Source organism: Ictidomys tridecemlineatus (assembly GCF_052094955.1).
Source record: "Ictidomys tridecemlineatus isolate mIctTri1 chromosome 12 unlocalized genomic scaffold, mIctTri1.hap1 SUPER_12_unloc_3, whole genome shotgun sequence".
Classification (NCBI taxonomy): domain Eukaryota; kingdom Metazoa; phylum Chordata; class Mammalia; order Rodentia; family Sciuridae; genus Ictidomys; species Ictidomys tridecemlineatus.
In genome coordinates this window covers 222,278-238,022 of record NW_027520961.1, presented here as the reverse complement: position 1 = coordinate 238,022, position 15,745 = coordinate 222,278, and the positions used below count along the sequence as shown (strand labels likewise).

Below are 15,745 nucleotides of genomic sequence, written 5' to 3'. Positions count from 1 at the left end.
AACACAGGGGGCACTCGACTACTGAGCCACACCTCCAGCCCTATTTTTGTATTTTATTTAGAGAGAGGGTCTCACTAAGTTGCTTAGCACCTCACTTTTTCTGAGGATGGCTTTGAATTTGTGATCCTCCTGCCTCAGCCTCCCGAACCACTGAGATTACATGTGTGCGCCACTGCACCTGGCTCAGAATTAACTTTTAATGATCAAATCCTAATAGGGGAGAGCAGAGTTATGCAAAGTCACCTCAGGGAGAAAAATGATTCCGAAGGGGGCAAGACTTAGCTGGAAACCAAATGAATGTAATAACTCAATAGCACAGGGTGCAGGGGAAAAGGGTTATTCGATGAAAACACAAGTCAGAGGCAAATGTTCCCAGGGGAAGAGACAAGGCTTGAGTCTCAATGTCTCTGCTGCCAGAAGCAAGTATATCAGCTTGGTGATAGCCATGCTGGGCCATTGTGGTCTGAAGCCAGCACATCTACAAATTCCACAGCCAGTCCTAGCCAGTATTCCATACTCATCCTGCAGCTCCGGCTTAATACAGCTTCTGACAGAGTTTGTGCTGGTTTGAGGATGAAAAACCTAAGAGTTCTAGTTCTCTTTATGAATTAACCAACTGGCATTCTCGCAAAGGTCAATGCTATAAATCTGAGCAAGCCCTCCAAAACAGACAAAACTTCTCGGATATCCTTATGTATGAGTTGTTGTTTCTTTCTTTTCTTTTAATATATGAGGTTCTTTCAGAACCTGAAAGGGAGTGGGGCTGGCTCCCAATTAGAGTGGATTTCTCTCAGGGGCTCTTGGAAAACACAGGAAACCTTCTCAGGGAGGCTTGACATTGACATTAACAAAGCACACCTTTCCTTCTGAGACATCCAGAGAAGTCTACACTTTTTGTTTCATTCTGGGTGAATGAGTGAGGATGCTCCTCACTTACAATAAAGATAATGAAAAACCCCATTGTAAGTGGAGAGGATACTAAGTAGAAAACTCATCAAACACCACCCATGGAACATACTAGCTTGGCAGCTCGGCACACTGCAGAGCACTGGTTATTTCCCCTAGTGATCGTGTGGATGAGTGGGAGCTGCTACTTGATTCTGCTTGCTCCTGCTCAGCATCGCAGGAGTTTTGTACTGCATATTGGAACCCTGTGAAAGGATGCAAATTCAAAACTTGAAGTCTAGTTTCTACTAAATGCCTATCACTTTTGCACCATCATAAAGTGGGGAAATCATATGTTGAGCCATTTTAAATCAATGACCATCTATATCTAAATATCAGTCATATTTCTATATTTATAAAGTATGAGAACCATATCTATTAATCTTCAGATGGCAGGTAGCCTTTCAACTTTCAGCAACTTTGTTTCTCAAACAAATGGAAGTACAGTCTGCAGCTCCCATACTTACTTGTCACATGTTACAATTATTTCAAATATTCCATGAGGAAATGTAAAAGAGAAAATGCAAAGAAATTTTGGCATCTTCCATGACCCTTCTGGAAAACCAAACAAAAAAACTAAATGGCCAATGTGGCAGAAGCATCAGATTACCCACCCTGGAAATGGCTGTGTGCCCCAGGATGTCATCAGGGGACGTTGGCTCTTCAATCCACAATGGCTTGAACTCAGCCAGCTTCGACATCCACTCCACTGCCTCAGGCACATCCCAACGCTGGTTGGCATCCATCTTCTGTAAGGAAAGGGCATTCATTCTGCTGCAGGAGTGACTCCCAACAAGGAGACATTGTCACTCAGTACCACCAACTGCTGAGGAAGATTCACCTGACATTTCCTTTTTTGAGGATAAGCACATGCAGCCCAAACAAAAAGAACCAAAGAGTAGCCACTGAAATTAGAACTCTGGCTCTAGATACTGTCTTATTTGAGGAGATGCAAATTGTTCATGAAGACCCTGGAATGTCTGAAAGTGCCCTGGGCTGGGTCACAAGAAGTACTTGCTAGACCCTGAAGCTCAGGCCCAGTTTACATTGAGATGCCCCCATACCCCCACAAATAGGTGTGTTTTGCAGTGTTGGTTAGATTGTTGGAACCATTTTATCATTCTGAATCATATGCACAGTCAATATTGAGTTTGCTCAAGAGTTATTTATTGACTACTACCAACCATGTGTCTGGCACATTAATAAATAAATACTTAATGAAATACCTGCTTCCCTGGGCACTTCATGGATTTTGTTTCATTTAATCCTTATAAAAACCCTACAAGGCAGTTCATATTAACCTATTATAAATAGAGAACTGAAATGCAGAGAAGTAACTTACTCAAGAACAGTAAGGTAAGTCAAGGGTGAATTCAGATCCAGGCCTCACTTTCCCAGCCCTGGATCTCTGTAGTGTGTGCTGCCACCCTGCCTGGAAGCCAGGGGCTGGGTGTGCAGCACTTGAGCAAGATCCTTCCACCCCAACTATCACCAGCCTTCCCATGCTTGGAGAAGACAGAAAAGGAAATCTATCTATAGAACATGCTAAGTGTGTGAGCTCCCTCACAACAAGGAGAGAAGCAGAAGACAGTACACTCAGGATCAATTTTCATCATAAATTATTTGGACGAGATTGACCTCATGAAACAAAAGCAGCTAAATTAACTCATGTATAAATAATGGGACTTCTGATTCTGCTGCCACTTCAAGGAATCCAAACTTCAATTTTAATGTATGAAACAAGCCTTTTAACTTTATAAAAAAAAGATTCGAGGTGGCTGGGGAGTGGCTCAGCGGAAGAGCGCTTGCCTCCCATTTGTGAGGCACTGAGTTTGATCCTCAGCACCATATAAAGTAAATAAACAAAATAAAGATACTGTGTCCATGTATAACTAAAAAAAAAAATTTAAAAAGAGATTCAATGGTGACCTCCTTTCATGAAAATATTTTACACATGATAACTGTTTCATAACAATAAGCAGTCAGGAATGACCAATCCTCACATTTATTTCTGCCAGAGTTTCAATACTTCTTCACACTAGTTCCCTGAGAGCCGCCTAGCTGATGAGCTACGTAGGGAATTAATGACTGACACATCAGGGCGCCAATGGGAGACCCATTTGCTTGAGTTTATTCATATTAGCAAGATGACCAATCTATCACCCTGGTATTATTTAGCTTGTTCCGCAGAATTCAAAAACGAAAAAGTATCAGCCTCCATTTTTTAAAAAGAGTTCACCTACTACATGGCCACAGAATCATAATTCCTCTGACAGTAAGTTTTAAAATTCCCACTGTTTTTAATTCTTGCTTGAAACGAGTTCTTGCTTGAAATGTGTTTTGGCCCTGAACAAAGTGGCAAGGTGGCCACTTCTTAGTGGTGTAAGAGGATATTTACAAAGTCTTCTCTGGTCCAATCATGTCTCTGATGAGGCGGCATCCACGCATGTCATCCTGGAGATTAGCCCCAACCTTTACTTTAAACCTATAAGTACATTTGGTTGGGTAGTTTGGATCTGTCTTCTGACTTGGCAAAAGCTCCTGGATTTTCTACAGAAGTGACTCTCTATGTCAATAATCCACAGACCACATTTTCCAGTAACCTCTTGGTATTTTCTAGTCAAACTTTAGACAAGCGGCTTGAAAATAAAACTGCAAACTGCATCTCTCAGTACCCAGGATCAGGGCAATGATTTTCAGTTACCTGCAGTTAAGGAACTGGAGAGAGAAGTTAAATCTCTAATATAATTAACTGAGTTTTTACTGTGTCATGAAAAGAAATTAAGAGCAAAAAGGAACAAAACTGGGTGTGTGTATGTGCTAAAGGCCGGGCCCCAGCCCCAGCCCTACTCTCTCATTCCACTCCCTAACTTTACCGCCACTACTACCTCCCTCCTCCCTGCTACACTGTTGACCCAACACCACACCTCCTGACCTACCCAGCCTCACTTTCACTCTCAACCCTTCCCCTAGAACTACAAAATGTCACAGTCGGAATTGAAGAGGACAGTGGGGCTGATATGGTTTGCTAAGACAACCACCCTGAGGAATCACAAATCAAGAGTCTGATTTATAAAGCACCTACATTTGCTTGGCCCTTCCCACAGAGGGTCTTATCTTAAGAGAGGAAGGCCTTCGGGCTAGTCTGTTCCCTCTGGTGCAGGGGCCTAAGCCCCAGAGGGGAAAAAGGACTAGGCCACAGCACTGAGGAGCAGCAGAGTGTGGCCTCAGGCTCCCTGCAGAGATCTCCTTCACACCACATCTGACATTTGCAGGGAGCTCCCTAATCTGTCTTGAGGTTCAATTATGCTCTTGAAATAAAAGCCTCTACATTTGTTCCCTATGACTTTGCTGTCAGAAAAGTGTCATTGACCGGAATGTGGGCACTATCATATGGAGGAGGGGACATATTGCCAGGCCACTGGCAAGCTCTCTTGCTTATCAGCCTCTGCTTCCTGTGCAATCCTGGCATCAAGGCTGCACTCAGGGCCAGCAATGGCTGCTGGATGTTGCTCCAGACCGAGCCTGGACTGCCCAAGCTCCTTCCTCTGCTTCCCTAAGTGCCTACAAAAATCCCCAGCTCACATGCACCCATGCACTTATTGCCTTTTTCTTCCTGAGCGCAGTACTATACTCTCTAAAGACATTTCTACACACGTTGGAGCTTGACTACATGATCTGTGGTGCTTGAGAGAGGGCTGCTAGCCACAGCCTCTGCATGTCAGGCTTCTTGTGTTGGAAGGCCCATGAAATTTTCCTGGAGCCTGGCTGACTCACCAGATTCACTGCTCTGGACTCCTGAGTCTGGAGGAGGGCAGGAAGCCTGCATTGAGCACCTGCTCTGAATCTACCTTATGCTGGTCCTTGTCACATATGGCAACTTTGAGAACCATCAATTAATATTATTTCCATTTTATACAGAGAGAAAATGCAGTGGAGCAAGAGTAAGCAATTTGCTCAGAATCACACAGGTTTGTAGGGAATGAGGGGAAAAGGCAAGATTTGATTCCAGTTCTATGATATGCTAAAGTCTCTTTCTATTGCTTTATGCTGACTCCTTTATATCTTTAGCTGAGAAGTTAAAAAGAATCCATATTAGTGTGCACATCAATCACTTAGGGATCTTGTTATAATGCATTTTCAATGTAGCAGGACTGGGGAGAGGCCGGGACTCTGCATTTCTGACAAGCTCCCAAGCTCCCAGGTGCTCATGCACCATGAACCACACTTTGAGAATCTGCAGAGTTGGTAGCCACATCAATCACAAGCCAGGTAAAAGGTGCCACCTTGATCTACACTCATGGGCTTATAGTGGCTGGATCAAGAGGGAAGACAGTCTCTGCTTCCTACTCTATGTGAGGATTTGGAGTTATTTACAACCACAATTCATTCAGAGGAAGATCATAGGAGTCTCAGGGGTCCATAGTCATATATGAAGGAGGGAGAAGTGCAGGTGTTCCATCTGATCAGGAGGCAGTCTGGGGAAGGGAGGTTGTCACTCCAGTGGAAGAGGAGAAGCCTGGCTCCTGGAAACTCCATGAAGAACCAGGAACAGTGGCAGAAAGTTAGTTGGAAGTGAAGGGTTGCCAATATTCAAGACCTTTCTAATACTTAATGGCCTCAAGCAATGGAAAAGTGCTTTGTAAAGTTAAGCTGACTGCCTTGGGAGCTGTCCAGAAATGCTGAATCAAGTCTTGTGATTCAACTAATAGAATGGATTTCTATTCTCAATAGCTGCTTATAGTGGACAGTCTCCAAGTTCTATTTTATTCATGTGATGTTCTAACATTCTAACCGGGACTTATCTTTGGAGAATGAGCCTGGTCTACATTGGAGCTTTGGTGTGCCTATGTGCCATATTGCTTTTGGCCTTGTTGGTGCTGTTTAGTCCCTGGCTCTTCTCCAATGAGTCTCTTCCTGCTGATGAAAAGGTCAAGTCCACTACCACACAAATAACTTACCTGGTCTAGCCGTCCTTCAGCGCTGCGGCACAGAGCTATGGGGAAAGAGGAGTACCTGTTGGTACTGGCTCCTGGAAATGCCATGAAGAACCAGGACCTGGGCTGGGTTGTGGCTCAGCAGTAGAGCGCTCACCTTGCACGTGTGAGACCCTGGGTTCGATCCCCAGCACCACATACAAAAATAAACAAGTGAAATAAAGGTGTTGCTTCCAACTACAACTAAAAAAATAAATATTAAAAAAAAAAGAACCAAGACCAGTGGCAGAAAGTTAGTTGGGATGGAATAAGGTACTGAGCTCCCCTCACCTGACATTAGGCACCTCAGTCATTTCTGATCTGAGTTTCATAAACATAACAGTCATAGCATAAATCAGAAAAACAATTATGTATTGTTAAAATTAAAAGGAGATGCAGTTTGGCCAACAGAGCATCATTCTTTCTAGTGGTAGTGATCCTTGTCTCTATTTCTCAAGCTGTCACAGCAATCCTGGAAGGGGAATATAGTATGAATGACCCTCTTTTTAGCCAGGATTTTCTGTTACGGCCATCGAACTAATGGATAAAAAGAGCAACAAACAAAAGCAGGCTCTGTCTCTTTCTCTCTCTCTCGACTCTAGGTGAGTACAATGTAATAAGAAAGAGTAGGGGCTTGGTTGTAGCTCAGCAGTGGAGCGTTTGACTCACACTTGTGAGGTACTGGTTCCATCCTCAGCACTATGTAATAAATAAATAAATAAAATATATTGTGTCCATCTTTTAAAAAACAAAAGAGTAATAAATGAATAATGTGCTATCTGTTTACCACACGTCAGCCATTGGATGCTAACCTACAGCTTTCCTCAAAACTGCCCCACTGAGACACAGGCTGTTATTTCCCTGTTTCACAGTGAGAAAACTGAGGCTCAGCAATAGGTAAGTCACCTGCACAATGGTACATGGTTCTATTAGTCTCTATTATCAATATTAGTCTCTCACCTTTTAGAATTTGAGCTAGGATGATTATGTCAGAGTCCCAGGGTCTGCAAGGTGAATGGCTTGACTTTCATTCATATTTAAGTACTTTCTGAAGGAAGCCTTGGATTGAGGATTTGGAAAACCTAATAATAAAATTGTAAATCTCTCCCAGGGAAGCCTGTGTGATTTGGTATCTGGCTCTTCCACTTCCCTGCCCCATTTTTCGAGCATACAGCTCCCCCAAACACAAGGGATCTCTTTAGTAGTGTCTTTTGTATGCTAATGACATGAACATCAGAGCTGATCACCAGAAAGACCAGGCCCTAATAAGGTGTTAGAACTTCCAACCCCCACCCTAGACCTCTAGAGAGGGGAAGGGATGAAAGTTGAGTTTACTGCCAATAGCCAATTATGTAATCAACATGCCTACTAAGTGAATCCTCTAGAAGAACCCAAAAGGAACGGGTCCAGAGAGCTTCAGAGTTGGTCTGGGTGCCCCTGACACATATTCTGCTCTGTATATCTCCTCTGCCTGGCTGTTCCTGCATTATATCTTTTATAATAAACCAGTAAATGTACGCAAATGTTTCCCTAAGTTCTGTGAGCCATTCTAGCAAATAATAAAATTCAAAGGCAGTGGAAGTAGGAGGTGGGTTGGTTGGGTTGTATAGAAACCTCCATTTTCTAGATGGTTGGTCAAAAGCTCAAGTGACAACTAGACTTGCATGACTGGCATCTGAAGTAGGGAAGTCCTGTGAGCCTGAGCCAATAGCCTGTGGATTCTGATGCCAACTCCAGAGTTAGAATTAAGTTGTAGGCCACCCATGGTGCCCACGAGATTAGAGAATTGCTTGGTATAGAAGAAAACTGTCCACATCTGGTGTCAGAGGTGATGTATGACTGCAGAGGTGCGAGTGGAGACTGAAAGCCAGTTTACTTTTCCCCCTTCAGCTTGCCTGCAAAACCAGGTTAAAAAGCCCACCTGCTTTAGTGTGTCATCTGAGTACCCCAGCCAAGCGCATGATGTGGTGTAGGCAGGGTAGCCATGCATCAGCATTTGCTCTTCTGGAAAACACAACACTTGTCAACATCTTGCACCTTCAGGGAACTTTGGGTTCAAATTGTCTGCAGCTAAACTGTTGCCCAGAGAGTCCAGCTCTTCTGAGTGCCCTTCACATGCACCCTGCCACAAGTTCAGCCAATTGGGGTATCAATTCCAGGTGATCAAAATACCCTCTCTGAATGCCCTACTCCCCAAGGGTCCCCCTAACCTACAGTAGAACCCTAAAGTCAAACTTTCTGTGAGCAGTGGCTGAAGTGAACCCTGCAGCCAGAGGTCATACCTATGTGGCTTCTTCACCTAGACCCACAATTCTGATTGGGGCCTTGGTTGCTAGGCACAGTGCATCTGGCTGGCCTAGAGTTTGTGATCCTCATGCCTTAATCCCCCGAGTCACCCAGGTTGGCACAGTGCATCTGAGGATAATGTGTACCCATAGAAGACAGGGACACTCAAAAGTGAACAATGATAGAACAAGCAAGGAAGGAAATTTTCTTATAACCTACCTCTTTTTTTTTTTTACCAATTTGACCTTTCTTCAGTATTTCTGCAAAAAATAAAAATCATCACTCACTCCTTCATCCATCCAACAGGGCCTATGGCTGCTGTGTACACATTTCAGTAAACCAGGAAGCTTCCAGGCCCACTCCTTGCACATGACTCACCATAGGCATCCTCCTCAGTCAGGACATCAGTGATATACCTTAAATCAATGCAGGATAACAACGCCCTGGGATCCTGGCAGTGGGACAGGAAGAGGAAGGCCTCAATCAATTCACAGGCAGATTATGTTTCTAAGATGCTGCTTATTCTGATCTATCGGGCTCATCCTTTCCAGGAAGGGACCTTTGGGATTTGTGTAAAGTTGGTCCTGTCACTCCTTATGTGGAGTCCTTCAGAGGCTCACTGCTGGCCCTGGCAAGCCCTCAATCCCTCACGCCCTGATCCTTCCTTCCCTGCTTCTGCCTTGTTCTTTCCAAAAAACATGGCTTCCCAGCAAGAGGCCCTGGCACAAAATAAACACTTGGCACAACATAAACAAACAGACGGTACCTGACATCCCTCTATATACCTGTTCAACCCCTAGGCTGACTCTGCTGAGGGGATGAAGGTGGTCCTGGAGCAGGTTGGTATGGAGGAAAGAAAGCTGCTCTGAGAGCTGGGTCTCCAAAGGTTATCCGAGGCCCACTGCTCCTGCAGCCTTGGCAATCTCCTCTCCTGCCAAGTGGAGATAATTTTCTTCCCTGACAGCAAGACCTTCCTGGACAATGGCCAACTGTGCTCCAGATCAGCTTTTCTTCCTCTGCCGGCTCAGCGTTCTGGCCGCAGGTCAACTTAGGCCTCACACTGGGTCTTCTCCCGACCCCACCGAACAGTCAGGGGAAAAGGAACTAGCAGCTCTGTTCCCACTAATGTCATACAGTAATCATAATAATCCTCCAGAGCTGCTAAAAATCTAAAGCTCTTTCCCTGAGATTCTCTTTTGAACAGAGAAGTAGCATTGAAAAGGAGAACAGGTTCCAAAAAATGGAAAGTTCTCAGGTGGGATCTCAGGCACTTTTCTGGTACTCCTCAGATCCTTCTGTTTTGGTGGTCACTAAATACACCCTGGATGAAAGGCTGACCCTTAAGAGGGCCCCCATGCCACCCTTGACCATATCAGACGAATGTGACAGCCGCCTCTCTTCACCTGCCTCCAGAGGGAAACAAAGTCTCCTGGCCCAAATGTCTTCAAGGCCATTGTGTTCTTTGCTTTTCATTAATTTTCCTGCTAAATAATAATTTGTGGACCACCAGACATCACACTAAGGCAGCTGCAGCTCACAGTGGCTAATTAATACACTCAGGGTCACTCAGCTAGTTAGTAGTGAAAAACACACTCAGAGCTAGGTCTGCCTGGGTCAGAGGTTCACTCCCCTTTAACCTGCATGGAGTTTTCCTTCTCAGCAGCCAGGTGTTCACCCTGCTATAAACAGGTCAAGGAGAAAGAAAACACCAAGTGTGTAACTTCAGAATCAGTGTGAAGGTCCTTCCCTGCTGGAAATGCAAAGCACAGGTTGCCATGATCTTGCTTTTGGGGTCAAAGTGACCAGATGATGTCTTAACAGTAGTACCTGGCTTTCAGGAGTTTAGGAGGTGCTCTTCTCATTTGGTCTTTAACTCAGGGACTTTGCAGAGGCTCTATGATCTTCTTCTCATAGTCCTCACAGGCAGTGGAGGTGGAGAGGATTTGCATCCCGTGTTATATGTCCCCAGCAGGGGAATACCTTAACTCCCTGCCTCCTGACGTACCACCCCACCTACATAAGCAGAACTGCTACTTCACATATCAGAAAGGGAATATTATATTTTACTGGTTTTTGCTTTATCATCAGTAATCTATAGACTATAGATCCATAGTTTTGAACATACTTACTGATTATCAAAAGGCAAATAATCCACAAAATCTATTTCATTTAGAAATGATTACAACATTAAAGAAACTACTTACCATATCCACAAGTAACTTCCACAGAGGCTTGAAGAAAAAAAAGAAAAGATATGTAAATCACATTCATAAAGTACCCATTTTTGTCCCATGTGCTTGTGGCAAACTGCCACTATCAGAGCTTCGGTTCCCCCAGCCACCGACTCACCTCTAATGCTACCCTTATCTCCTGCTGCCTCTTAACCTGTTCTCTTTGCTGTGCCTTTCCATCTTTCTTGGCCCTTTATAATCTAATCATATAATTTCCTAACTATTGCCAATATCACTCAGGGAAGAAAATAATCAAGTATCTCAGTATTTCCTTTTGGACACCTGTGTTGCACTTGACTTTGGTCTTCTGACGCTGCTTATAGAGAAAGTCACATGTCCTCCTGTGCCACAGAGTTACACATGTGCTTCGGAGATGACTTACCTTTCCTTCCTGATTCGCCCACAGGTCCCACACCGCGTTCAGAATGGCTGCTGTTGCCAGGTGCACCACCCCTTTCTCTGGACCAATCTGGGAAGGAAAACATGGCAGCATTTCCTAGACATGAAAAAGACACTTAGGTCCTTTGGCCAGGGACACATTTCAAGAATGAAAAGACAGCAATGGAAATTCATTTAAAGGTTATGCTTTATAGAAAACAATTTTTCTTAGTATTGATTTTTTAGTTGTAGTTGGACATAATACCTTTATTATTTATTTTTATGTGGTGCTGAGGATCAAACCCAGGGCCTCACATGCGCAAGGAGAGTGCTATACTGCTGAACCAAATCCCCAGCCCCAAAAGAAATTTTTAACCAACAGAAAATTCGTGAAAGTATAAAAACTTGTCTTTTCATCTCTCTCTTTACTAAACCATTTGAGAGTAAAGTTTCAGATAGCTTGTTCTTTTACTCCTAAATACTTTGGTGTATAGTTCCAAAAAAACAAGGACATTCTTCTTCATAACCACAGCACAAGGGTCATATTCAGGAAATAAAATATTGATGGGATATTGGTATTTAAAAGATAGTCCATAATCATAATTCATAATCCATAATCAAATATCATCAATTTTCCCAATAGTACCTTATTTTACCTTGATCCATATCCAATCCTGGACCACGTATTGTATTCAGTTGTCATGGCTCTTTAATGTCTTTTTGTCTGGAACATTTTTTTTTCTTTTGATGATATTGACATTTTAGAGTAGAGGCCATTTGATATTATCAAGTACCCCGCTATATGTGTCAGTCTGTAGTAACTTCATGATTAATTCAGTTTATTCTCTTTTTTTTTGGCGTAAATGCTGCATAAGTAATTATGTCATTTTGTTTTATTATTAGGGTTATTAACTTTCACCACTTGAGTAAGATAGTGTTCATTTGGTTTCTCTACTCTGAAGATACCAGTTTCCTTTTCTAAATAAGAAGATTACTATTGACCCCAAATTTAAGCATACACTTGTGACTCTTGCTTCAATTAACTGTGGCTATGATGGTTGAAATATGGTGATTTTCTAATGTTATCATTCATCTCACACTCGTTAGTTTATACTCTAATGATAAGTTTTCCTTTGCTTATTATCTGAATAGATTCATAGATTCTTATTTCACTCAGTGAGTTTAAATGACATTGCTATAGTATTTATTCTAATGTTACAGTTGTCCCACATTTGGCCAGTGGGAGCTTCTTCAAGATGACACCTTTCAAGGCAAGATACACTTGCTTTGCAGAAAGTAAAACATAAAACCCAAGGCAATATGGAAAGTGCATTCTCTTGTGCCCTTCTTGGTGCATGGATGGGAGACTAGCAGAGTTTGGACAAGACAAACCAGTCATCAGGAGACAAGGGCAAAGTCTAGATTACTGGCTTTATCTTACTGTGTTAAAAATCCTTACTCTAAAGCCAGACTCAGAAGGCAAAGAGTTGTATGTTTTCTCTTCTATGTGGAAGTTAGAGAGGAAAAAGGAAGAGAAAGGTATGGGGGAGAGGTGGGATCTCATAAAAATCGAAGGGAGAGGAAAGGGACCAGAAAGTGGGAGAAAGGGAAAGAGGTGGGAATTGCTGGGGAATGATTACTGGCCAAATTATAGTTATATCATATGCCTTAATGAATATGAAACAACAAATTCCATCACAACTATAATGTACCAATAAGAAGTGTCGAAACAGTAAAAAAAAAAAAAAACAAAAAAACAAAACAAAAACAAAACAAAACAAAAAAAAACCTTCCTCTAGAAACTTAGTTTTTCATGCTTCAACAGCATTAAGCAGGCTAGGTACTATGGTATTCTTTATTTCTCTCTCTCTCCTCTCTTTTTCTTTTCTTTTTTTTTTTTTTTGGTACTGGGGATTGAACTCAGAAGCACTCAGCCACTGAGCCACATCCCTGGCCCTATTTTGTATTTTACAGACAGGGTCTGTAAATAAAAATGGGCTGAGGCCCAGCCCATTTTTATTTTTTATTTTGAGATAGGGTTTCATTAAATTGCTTAGTGCCTTACTAAATTGCTAAGGCTTAGATTACAGGCGTGCACCACCACACCCTATTTTTTTTAACTTTGCTCTTATTTTACTTCTTAATAACCTCTGCCACAATACCAGAACTGTTCACATTCTCTCTTCCAAAAAAAGGTTGCCCATTCAGCTCTTTATCCTCTAGACCACTGTTTCCAATCTAGGGCATGGAAACTGAGGTAGATAAGAGCCAAAAAGCTTTAAGCCTTACAGAAAGGAACTGATTGCCTCAAAATACTGATTATCTAAATGACTGAAGCCCTAATTTATTTGAATGAAATGCTTTACTTAGAAATTGTACAGCCATTACTATTTTCACATTTGCTGCAATCAAAGGACATCTTAGACCATAGTAACTTATTTATAAAAGCTTTTTACAAAATTGGTCTCTTACCCATCTGAGCTGCCCGTCACTGATGAGCTGCCTGTAGAAGCCTCTGAAGTCACTGACAATGTCCTGGAGGTACTTGTGAAGCACATGGTGGGCAAGGGCATTCACAGCACAGACAACTATTTTGAAAGAATTCCATTTTTATTGATGTTTATTAAAACATATTAGTGTATCCAATAAATTGAGAGGAAAATACCACAAACTAATGTAGACATTTTATGAAAAAAATTTAAAGTACCAAAGGTAAATGTTTTGTAAAATTGCTCCAAAAATGTGCATGTCTTATTCTGTGCTTGTCATAACTAATATTCCCCCAAAGCAAAATAGCTGAATCTACATATTGAGTTAAATTTCCTGAATACAGTAAATATGTTTGATTGATTGACATGGGCAAAAAAACCCCACAGATCTGTAATATTAAATGATGTTCTAAAAATTATTTTCCTATTCACTTTGTAAGGTGTTCAATCAGATTCAAAACCAAACCCTAGTACTTTATTGTTCCTAAGGAATAAGAACACCCTAATTTACAGAAATAAAAGAGAGAAAAAAAAGGAAATGCCTCTTCATTATTGACAAGTTTTGAAAATATCTTCAATTTATAAAATCATAATACACTACTAAAAATTAAATGAGGGCTGGGGTTGTGGCTCAGTGGTAGAGTACTTGCCTGGCATGTGTGAGGCACTGGGTTCGATCCCCAGCACCACATAAAAAAAAACTAAATAAACAAAATAAAGGTATTGTGTCCATCTACAACTAAAAATATTTTTTAAAAATTAAATGAATTTTTAACTAGTAAAATATTTATACATACATAAACACTGAACTTCTTATATTGGCTTATTTAGAATATACTATATTTTTCATACACAGTTTGAAGGTTAGACTTAATTTGGGTCAATAGTATCATCAATTATTTACTCTTGGTGCTTTAAAAAGCTTTGTTGTGGGGTTGGGGTTGTGGCTCAATGGTACAGTGTTCGCCTAGCACGTGCGGCACTGGGTTTGATCCTCAGCACCACATAAAAATAAAAATAGAGGGCTGGGGATGTGGCTCAAGCGGCTGGCATGCGTGCAGCCTGGGTTCGATCCTCAGCACCACATACAAACAAAGATGTTGTGTCCGCTGAAAACTAAAAAAAAAAAAATATATTAAAATTCTCTCTCTCTCTCTCTCTCTCTTTAAAAAAATAAAAATAGAGATATTGTGTCTACTTTTAAGAAACTAAAAAATAAATATTGAAAAAAGCTTTGTTATGTTATTTAAGCTGAAGAGGGGTTTCATACAAAGTAGATAAGTGGTATAGGGCCTGCCTAGCATGTGTGAGGCCTTGTATTTGATTACTAGCATCACCAAAAAAAGAAAAGATGAATAAATAACAAATTGTATAAGAAAAACCTTTCTTATCCTCTACTCATTCTATAAAACATAGTTTATATGTACATAACCAAGATAATCAACTCAAGTCATCAACATAGCCCCAAAGCTATTAATTTATTACAGAACATTTTGACCAGTTAGTTTGGTATTGCTCTGCTTCCAATGGAAAAAAAAAATTAGGTCATTTAATAGGATAGTTGAAGGGATGTGGGTTTACTATCAATCAGATCTTATGAGAAAGACATTCTGAAAGTAGTACCACATGCTCTTAGGATGTGCCTGGCCTGTGTGAGACAGCTCTCAGATGACTGCACATTGCTAATGGATATAGCATTTAGGGCTGAACTAGCCGTTCTGGGTTCTCTAGGGCTTTTGTTAATGGGATCCACAATCATTCCAGTTCAGATATTCCTTCCCTAGAATTGTAAGAAGACAGAATCTTCCTCATTCCTTGATGGATGAGGTTCTCGGATTTTTAAAAAATCTGAAGAGTAAGACAGTGACTCATAGTGAGGTATATTATTATCTACCTCAAACCTTGGCCTCATGTTTTTTATTGTTGCTATAATTCACTGACTAAAGGAGCCTGTGGTTTGCATCAAAACAGAAGATGCATATAACAAAAGCTAAGGATGAGCTCATCCTTTATGGTTCTAAAAGATGAGGCCACACTGAAATATTCAGCTATCTATGTGGATTTTTCTTGTTTGACATAAAGGCACTGTAAGAAGTTAACTCAAACTTGCTGCATTCAGTAGAAATTTGGGTTGTGATATTGCTGCTGGCTCCCTGACAGTGCAATGTCGCAGGAGACGGCAAACTTTGGAGAGGAGTGCTGCTAGAAGCAGCCTGCAAGAGCCAACAGCAGCCTAGTTGCCATCTGCCCTCTCCACACACCTCAAGAAAGGGCCTAAACACCAGGAGAGGGATTCCTTCTGGCCAAAGCAACCAGCTCAAAGTGTATCAAGTCTATACTAGCTCAAGGGAAGAATCTCTATCTACACTAGGTCAAGAGGAGCCAGTCCCCATCTATACTGGCTTGAGGCAAGTATCTCAACTGAACAGGAGAGGGGAGG

At 41.7% G+C, this 15,745-nt stretch overlaps 1 pseudogene across 1 annotated transcript in view; it reads right to left on the bottom strand.

Annotated features, from left to right (window-relative positions):
• Positions 1–15,745, bottom strand: part of LOC144372308 (mitochondrial enolase superfamily member 1-like) — a 33,826-nt pseudogene that overhangs the window by 8,875 nt on the left and 9,206 nt on the right. The window contains exons 3-11 of the transcript XR_013432327.1: positions 13,289–13,404; positions 10,821–10,907; positions 10,412–10,438; positions 8,586–8,658; positions 8,423–8,467; positions 7,843–7,922; positions 5,907–5,941; positions 3,344–3,430; positions 1,560–1,716 (exon numbers count right to left, since the gene is read on the bottom strand). The product of XR_013432327.1 is annotated as a mitochondrial enolase superfamily member 1-like (transcript). The remainder of the gene's footprint in view (positions 1–1,559; positions 1,717–3,343; positions 3,431–5,906; positions 5,942–7,842; positions 7,923–8,422; positions 8,468–8,585; positions 8,659–10,411; positions 10,439–10,820; positions 10,908–13,288; positions 13,405–15,745) is intronic.